Below are 9,189 nucleotides of genomic sequence, written 5' to 3'. Positions count from 1 at the left end.
AGGCCTGATAAGGAGAGCTGTGGGTAGATTTCCCCGGCAGCTTCTAGCCCCCTAAATCAGCTTTTATTAATCCACTCGGCAAGGGCTATGGCCCCTCCGCTGCTGCCTCAGGGTAGGAGATAGAGAAGCCAGTAGCTGGGGGAGAAGGGGAAGCCTGCATGGCCATGACCTACACCCACTCCTTCCCCACCCACCCTCCCCCTGCCAAAAATAACCGAGCGACAGCAGAATGGGCAGTCTCTATAATTAGGCACGGTGAGGAGGGGACGCAGTCTCAAAACGACACTTGCTTTAGCTCTGTCAGTTGTCTGAAAGCAGAGGCTCTTTTTTCCAGGACAGATGGCTTAGGGACTGGTTCCTGAGAACAGGCAGGCAGGGAAAAGGGAACCAGTCAGGAGAAAAAGCCTTCGAACGTCTGGAGAGGCAATGGACTCTGGCACAATCTAAACCCAGCTCTGCCTCTGATTAGCTCTGTGGTTCTGGCCACATTACCCAGCCTCTCTGAGCTTCAGCTTTCTCTGTACAACTCCTAACCATCAAGTCTTAGATGCACTCTTTTTTTTTTCCTTCACATTTTAACATCTCTGAAATTAGGATGCAATTTGCAATCAGTGTCAGGTTACAACACAGTTGACAGGGTGTTGTTGTTGTTGTTAGTTTTTTTCCTTAATGTTACACAGAGTAGCATTTGATTTGATGAAGTGCAGCACTTCTCTTTTGCTTTAGGATCAGCAATCACGTCGGTAAAGCCTCTGGCACAGGAGCTGTGCATAGTAGTTTCCAAAAAATTTGCTATTTTAATACTATCCCTTCGAGATTTTAAAAAACAGTCTTAAAGTCTTTGTGAATTGTTTGATTCCTACCCTCAGACTCTGCACAACTGTCATTACAGGCCTTAGGAGGTGCCCTTGCAAGGCTTGTTGGGGGAAGTGCTCTGATGTGTAGGCAGGACTGGAATACAGACTCGAAGACGGGTGCGGGGCCGTGTGGGGGGCAGGGGTAGAAAACAGAGAGGGATTAACAGGAGGAAAAATTAAAGGTGAAGTAATAATCGATCGTCTCCTTGGAACTTTACAATGGCAACTGAAATGTGAGCGATGCCGGTTCCAAGCCTGGGAAAGGCAAATGAGCTCAAAGGAAGTGATCAAGCCTCACGCATGACTCAGCAAGGAGCAAAGAAGAACATCCAGAACAAATCATCCTGAGTCTCAGAGAACCAGAGGCTAAACTCCTCCAGACCTGGAAGAGTTGAGAAACCATAAACTTTGATTACTGTAAAGTTGGAAGTTGAAAACCTAAGACTTTTTCTTTCCTTTCTTCTTTTTAATTGGAAGAGAGAGACCGTTGTTTGGTGCAAAGCTCCCTATTAATTTTTAAAGAAATGAAGGAACACTGTTAGGTACATGGGAGTAGATCTGGAAGGAACGCCTGCATTTACCCCCGGTAGAACCCAGCTCCTTCCGCTCTCTTTCACCCCACCCCCAAATGATTGGTTCAATTTGAATTGTATCAGTTTTGTTAAAATTTTGTTAGTGTGTGAGTATCTGGGTATTTGTATTTGACTTTAAGATTTGAATGTTTAGTGTGCTTTTCGAAATGCCTTTTAGGAAAGGATTTCATTGCTTAATGGAGCAGGGTAATATTTAAAGTAAAATCAGGGTTTGATCTGCACTGATCTGGAAAATTCTGCAGGATGTCAAATGTTTATGGTTTTACAGGTCCCAATTATAAGAATCAGGGAAAGACATTAAAACATCAAGATAAATAAGCTTACAAAGAAACTTGTGTAAGTACTGACTCAGGACATTCATTATCTTAGGAGAAGGGAATTATTAATGAATTACTTTAATGGTAGAATTGCCAACTGTTATGTTACCTTTATGGCTGAATAGAGCAAACGTGAAAATGCTCAGTTTTGTTTATAATTCAGCATACAATTGTGTAAGTGTGCCCAATTCTACTCAAGGAAAGTATAAAGTTGTATAACAGGTTTATATTTAGAAAATATAGATTATACAAAAATGCGGAACTGAGTTTTTTATCATAAGATAGCTTGGCAAATAGCAACATGCTTAGAAATACTTTCTATGATGCAATTTGTCCTTTAATTTAATCAAGATGACTTTTCTTTAGAGATAATTTTTGTTAAAACAGTCAGTGATGGAGCTTACATTTGAAACGGTGAGATAGAAATTGGGCTGTTTTAATGTAATTTTAATTAAAAACATTCCATAGTGTTAGAGCTTATTTGCTTGGTAATTTGAATGAGAGCATGTAATGATTATTGGTGAACTTGATGGGATTTTATGTTTTTAGCGGTATCTCCTCTACCCATAATCTGGCCTGTGCTCTGAGGTGGTTTGCAATGTAATCACCCTAAAAGAGGCCTGGGCTACTGAACACTTGGATCAACTTAGATCTACAAAGAGATTACAAACACTGTCAATGAAGATGTTACAGTGTTGATACTTTATATATTTTGAAAATAATTTTTTATCTCTTTTCATTTGAAACTTGTCTATGGCATAGTCTGTCCCTATCCCTGGGCTGGTTCCAGAAATGACTGGAAATTTATTTGCATGATCCTGGGAGTGGCTAGTAGAGTGTGCTGTGAATGTAGAATTGGTATGGCTGGATGCACTGGGGTTTGCAGAAGCCACACCGAGACTATACACACAGATCCTCAGCCTGGAAGCAATCAAGTTTCAGCTTGATGAATTTGCTCTGGGCCATCTCCAGCACACTTTACGTACCTTATGTACCGTTCCTCAGACACTGTGGCAATACAAATAACATCTTCTGTATTGATACTAAAATAGCTGGAGATATTGCAGCTCCTTCTTGGGGACCCTGATGGCAAGTGGAGGCCGGGTGCCAAGTCCATCAGCTGCATCTAGCTGCACCAATCTGGGCATGTGCCATGGCACGTTGTCACTCAGACCATTCCTGGACTGGAGACAGTCTTCTTCATTCTAGGTCTGAACAATCCTTTCTGGAATCAGTGGGACTAAACCACAGTAGCCGGCAACTTCCCTGAGCTCTCTTCCACTGTAGCAGAATCTTGAGCAGGCCGGATTCCAGCCCAGGGCTGCTGCTTGAGTGAGGGCTTGGTGACTCCATTCTAGTCCCTGGAAGACTCTGACCCCTGGATCCTTCTCCTGGCAGAGGTCATTGGTCACCCTTCAGTATGAGGTCGGGTATGCCTGTATTGAGGCTTGTCCTACCTGCCAAACTCAACCTATTTTGGGGGGGTAGGGAAAGAAATGGGTAAAAGACAACAGGTTAATAGAACTCTACATCTTCTTGCCTTTCTGACCAGCCCAGCACGCACTACCTAGGGTGGGTCAGTCAGCTTCCTGTGTACGTGTTACAGGCCACCTCCTGCTGTACCTCCCTCACATTTATACACATTCATGTTCACTCTCACATACACTCACTCACCTGTATGCACCACACACACACACACACACACACACACACACACACACACACTCCCACCAGCCAAATGGACAAACCGCCCAAGGGAATCATGCACTTTCCTCAACTTAATAGATGCTCTTTCCCAACTATCCCCTCCCAGCCCCCAAGAAAGATGTCATTTACAGGAATCAAGACCCAACTCTCCACCCTAAAATCAAGGACAGGAAGGATCTGGCTACCTTTCATAGGTAACTATGATCTTTTTCATGACAAATTACAGGGTGTCAAAGAGCCTTCTAAACTCTGGTTCACACCAATATAGACAGTTAGAACAGATGAGTCCCTGTACTGGGCTTCCCCTCTGCCACCGAGAGCACACCCACAAGCTCCTCAGCTGCTGTCTGTAACCCGTATTGGACGCCCCACTGCTCCTGGCGCCACCCAACTGGAAACCGTTGGTCTCAGCCTCACTTGGATACTTGAACATAGAGCCTCTTCCAGTTCCTGCAACCAGCACTCTCCTAGGTAGGTGTCCTTCAACCAGATTATACAAGACGCAGAGTTTAAAGAGTATATTCATCTTTTGAAGCTCAGGTCTTCCATCCAGGACAACCTAGAAGAAACTTAAAATGGGGAGTTAGCAAATCCTTGACCACACCCAGCAAGGACTGATGTCTTTGTAAAGAAGAAAAACTGGGAGCTCCAGCTAAAACCGGACAGCCCTGAATGGGGCTGGGGCCACCAAGACAGGAGACATCAGTCTGGAAGGGAAACTAGGCTCTAACTAGGTTGCATATTCATACAAATCCCACGTAAGTACTTTTAGCCCTCAAACCCCTGCCTCTATTTTTTCTCACCAGGCCCAGACCCTGTATGGTGGCCCTATCAAGGTGGTCACAATAAGAGACTCACTTCCAATCATTTTCAATTCATGAAGTCAATTTGGAAGAACCAGTCCATCCATAAAGCTGGACATTCTGAGGACAAACAGTTCAGATGTGGGCCTGTGGGCCAGCAGAGAAGGCCTTCTGGACATGCATGGATCAGTCCAGGTCTTTGGTGATACTCTGAGGCCTGAACCACACCAGGTGGGTTCTGAGGACTCACAGGTGTGGTCCTCCAAGGCCTCCTGGTCAGGGGCAAAGCCCTACTTGACTGATGTTCTGACCCACAGTTATTTCCTGGACCCAGTCTTTACACTACGCGTGGGCCAGTGTCCCCTCCCCCCAAATGTATATGCAAAATATGTAAGGTTGACTTGACCGGGTTTCTGCACTCAAGGGGCAAAACTCTTATACATCAGGAATAATACTTCTCTGGTTGCCATAGGTATTCAAAAACTCACTTTTCCATTACCATCCTGTCAACAGACTTCTTCAGAATAAAAGGAATATTCTTTGGACCCCAAAATTAGCAAAAACTCCTCCCAAAATCACGATCTTATCTGCCCTCATCCAAGCCTATTCTAACTCAGCCCACCCATGTCTGCCTGGCTTGGAAACCTCCCAAACATGTATATGGGGCCACCATGTTGCTAGAAAACTTTTGCTCTGTTGCCCATTTTTCAAAGAATCTAGTCCTGTGAGAAACCAACTCCCAGGACACAAATAACATTAAAAGAGGCTTTAAGGCTTGGAGAGATGAACTTAACAGAATCTGACATACTGGGCCTCAAAGGCTAACAACAGTGGCTTGAAACAGCTCTAAGAGACAGGAAAACTCAGCCCTGGTCGCTTAGAGTGGGCACTTAACTTTCAAAGATGGGGTTTTCAAACAGCTAGCCTAGGCAACCACTCAGCTAAACCTTTATCATATGAGCCCAAATAACAGGAGCTGGCAGAGGCCAGCCTAACTCAAGGAAGACCCTCCATTCTAAATAAATTATAGCTTAGCACTCCTAGAACCTCCAGCATGACCAGATACCAGCAACAAGCCAGTGTTGCATTCAGCAGCCCCCGGACAAGGTCCCGTACCATTGGGTAGGAACTTCCAGAGTACAGAGGACAGGGGAGGCTTGCTCTGCCATTATGACCCCTTCAGCATGTTCACTGGGGAAGAGCCAGAACACAGGCCTGTACTGCTGCCAGGACAGAAACCCAGAAACATCCAGATGTCAGGTTTCTGGCAGAATATACTCAGGTCAAGACAAGGGCCAAGAAGACTCTAAAAGCTCCTTTATTCACCTTGGATGCCAGAGGCCCCTGAAAAACTGGACTCTGTAATGGTTTTGGCCTCTTGAATTGCTGGTGTTATGGATGATGTCACCAAGACAATGCACATGATCTCCTGGACCAGAGCCCATTTGCAGCCATCACAGCCCTATTGGTCAAGGTTAGATTCTAATCCACTGACTACCTAGTGGCCTCAGTTTGCACCCCAGTTCTGGAAGCACAGTTCAAAGCCCAATGAGTGTCAATCCACCTCTCTGTCCCCTGATTTTGTTAAAATAATAAGTGAGCCAGAGCCCAGAGAGGTCCTACCATTGCTATACACAGAGATGATTTTTAGCCAGAATCCATTCTGCTTAGTATATACTTGTAGAACTAGTGTAGTTCTGGTTAACAAACATGTTTAATATGACTCCTGGCTGCGTGTCATATAGTCAGCATGACCCATTCCCTCATCCTGCCTCTAATGAGCTTTCTAACTTTGTCAATTTTTTATGACCCAGGACACAATTTGTACAGTAAGTACAGATTCTTAAGCTTCATAAAATGGCTCCTCAGTCCCAGGCACTGTGCTAGGCCTGGGGACAGCACAGAGAATACCCAAGGGCCCTGAGGATTCTCACGAGCTCCCTGGCTATCATTGTCCCCTGGGACCTCACCCCAGACATGCTTGCTTCACCAAGGGGAATCATATCTGATACATTAAAAAAACAAAAGAAAAACAAAACAAACACCACAGATGTCTAGATCTCTCAGGCTACAAGAGAGACAATTCCAGAATGGAGACATCATCTGGTCTCCTCGCCCTTCTCAGCATCATGCCCTTGCTGAAATCTGGAAGGCTTCTTTCTGATTCAACTTCCTGTGAAGTTGCAGAGGTGGTGAATCCTGTCACATGCTGCCATCAGAGACCCCTGAGGGTACACATTCTGCCCAGTGGAGCCTTCCCTGTCTGCCCTCACTCCCCTCCAAGAAGAGGAATCAGACGGGGTCAGGGTTGGCTAAAGACCTGTACACCTTTTACTTGCTGGCCAGTCTTTCCCCTGGACTTTCCCTCTTTGGGGTCTCCCCTCCTCCCAGCTTTTAGGGCTGCCTCTGGCATTTCTGACTTTCAGACTCACCCTTCCCTTCATAATGGTCACTCCGACAGCTCCCCAGTGAGCAGCACCTGCTGCGGTCCAGCTCTGCCTCAGCCTGCGCTCTGCCCAGCACCTGTCCAGCTGATGTTAAAGACATCCCTGGGTGTGTTTACCCCCAGGTCATCTCAGAAGCATCTCAGACTGATTCCTTTCTGTCCCATTCAACATAGGAGTTTCCTTCCATAACTCCAACACTACCTGAGGCAACTAGGGCCATGCTGTCCTTCTCTGTTTACTCATGTCCTGAGCTGTCGAAAGGGTGGTTGTCCTCAGGAGGACTGAACAGAGTATCAGGGCACAGATGATTGTCATTCCAGCCGGGCAGTCAGGGGCAATGTGCTGGCTGCCATCAAAGGGAGGTCCTCACTGGAGCTGTGACAGAAAAAATTCACCTGATAATTAAGAAGATGATTTATTCAGGTGACTGCAATAAGGAGAACATTCATTGATGAGGAACATCTCAAAGAAAAGGAAGGGGACCAGGGGTTTTATAGAGGCAGGTAAACAAGGGAGTCATCTTGGAATCTTACAGGAGTCATGAGAAAGGATGGAGTTGAGACTTCCCTTGGAAACTCTGAGGGCAGTGTGGTCCCTTGTGGTTAGCTGGTTTGTCATTTCCAAGGCACAAAGGGGTAGGGGGGATTTCTTAACCATCACTGCTGAAGTTGCACAGAGCTCAGATAAAGCTCAATAATGTCAGTCCCGCCTTCCCGTTCAAGATGACTATCTTTTGTCACTGAACAACTCAGAGGCAAGCATAAACCTCCTGAGTGGCATGAAGCAGGGCCTAAGAAATAGTCTCTCCAGCATTCTTGCTGGTGTTGTTCTTCTAAAACTGGTGGCCCATCTGTTGAGAGGTGGGGCAGAGGTCAGTTGTTTTATGGTCCTGGAGATCAGATATCTTAAAAGAGGGATGCCTAAAAATAGAGACATAATAGTATAAGAATTGTATTAAAGTAAAGAGCCGGGAGTTGAACCTTGAGAATTAACGAGTCCAGGGGATTCTAGAGGAAGAAAATCTTGCGGCACCACTCCTTGAGTTTCTCAAAGCTAAGATGGCCATACTCTTGGTGATGTTGTGCATAGTCTTGGCTACCTTTCATTCACGGGCATGCGTGATCCGAGTACTTTGTTGGACTTCCTTAGGGGTCCAGCAGCAGCTGGTCCAGGGTGAATTCCAGCCTGTGTATGGTCTGCTGTGGAGCTGGGTCCTTAAAGGTTGATGCCAAGTCACTAGGCTACAGCTTGCAGAGCTTCTTCAGATTCTGGGGGGAAAGGCCAGCTGCAAGGCAACCTAGAGTGCTGATAGGGATCCAGGTAGCCAAGTTTTAGTTCTTGGTAATGCTGAGTCAGGCAGGAGGGAGAAAAATTTGAAAAGTTAGTTTGGAAGATTGTAGTCAGATATTGAAGAAAACTGAAAGAATTGAAAATGTGGTAAGGATCGACAATTTCGACAAGGCAACAGATCCAGTCCAGTTTAAAGGTAGGTACCAAAACTGGTTTTTCCACGAGGGGTGGGGGAAGGAGGTCAGTGAAATCTCATCAGACAAGACAGAGTTTGCACAGTCATCAGCTACCTGCAATGTACAACGAAGTGCAAAAAAAAAAAAAAAAAAACAAACAAAAACTCAAAGGCAATGAACAGGGTGAGAGCCTGATAACCTGGAAGGGTGTGCTATAATTGAAACACAAATTTTCTCTTTTTTGATACCCCTCTTTTGACAAAGATAATCTCAAAGAAAGATTTTTCTTGATCACAAAATAAGGCTGGTTTCAGGAGATTTGGCCTATTTACATAGGTACCTCCAGAATGGCGATCTTCCACATAGGCCTGCTTAAGTTTGTTTGCTGGAAGTTTTAATAAGGTATCTCAGATTGGACTGTTGAAAGCCTCTTCAGGCTAGGAAGCCAAGCCAAGAATTTGCCATCAAATTCACCTGCAGTACTCATAAATTTGAGCAAATTCCTCCCTTCTCAAGGTTGCCCAATTATCCTAAGGCTCATGGGCCTGCCAGGAAGTGACCTTCCTTACTCACCTGTAAGGCTGGGAACTCGGCAAACAAGTACAAGGCCAGTTTTCCCAAGAAGGCTTTGTAACCATTGGCTCCATAAAATCAACCTTAGTTCCTTAAAAGTGTCAGGTCATTTCTGATCAAATGAACATCATTCTCAAATATGATATTCCAGGCAAATCCTTAGGTTCATAACCAGTGCTTCCAATTATGTCCTGTTAACAAGGAAGACAGATTCTTATTGAACCTATGCAAATAAATATATTGCCATGAAATTAAGAATACTCACAAGACTTTCTGAATTTTGGAACCATCAGGGAGGGAGCATAAGATATTTACACATGGTTTGTTTCTGGTTAGCAAAGCATAGTCTCCTGAATTATTATGAGTTATAGATAGCTTTAGAGAAAAGAGAATGGAGTTCCTTATATACCTAGAAAACAGAACATT

Source organism: Eschrichtius robustus, chromosome 5 (assembly GCF_028021215.1).
Source record: "Eschrichtius robustus isolate mEscRob2 chromosome 5, mEscRob2.pri, whole genome shotgun sequence".
In the NCBI taxonomy this organism is placed as follows: Eukaryota; Metazoa; Chordata; class Mammalia; order Artiodactyla; family Eschrichtiidae; genus Eschrichtius; species Eschrichtius robustus.
The sequence above is the reverse complement of the archived record's forward strand: the minus strand, read 5'-3'. Positions refer to the sequence as shown.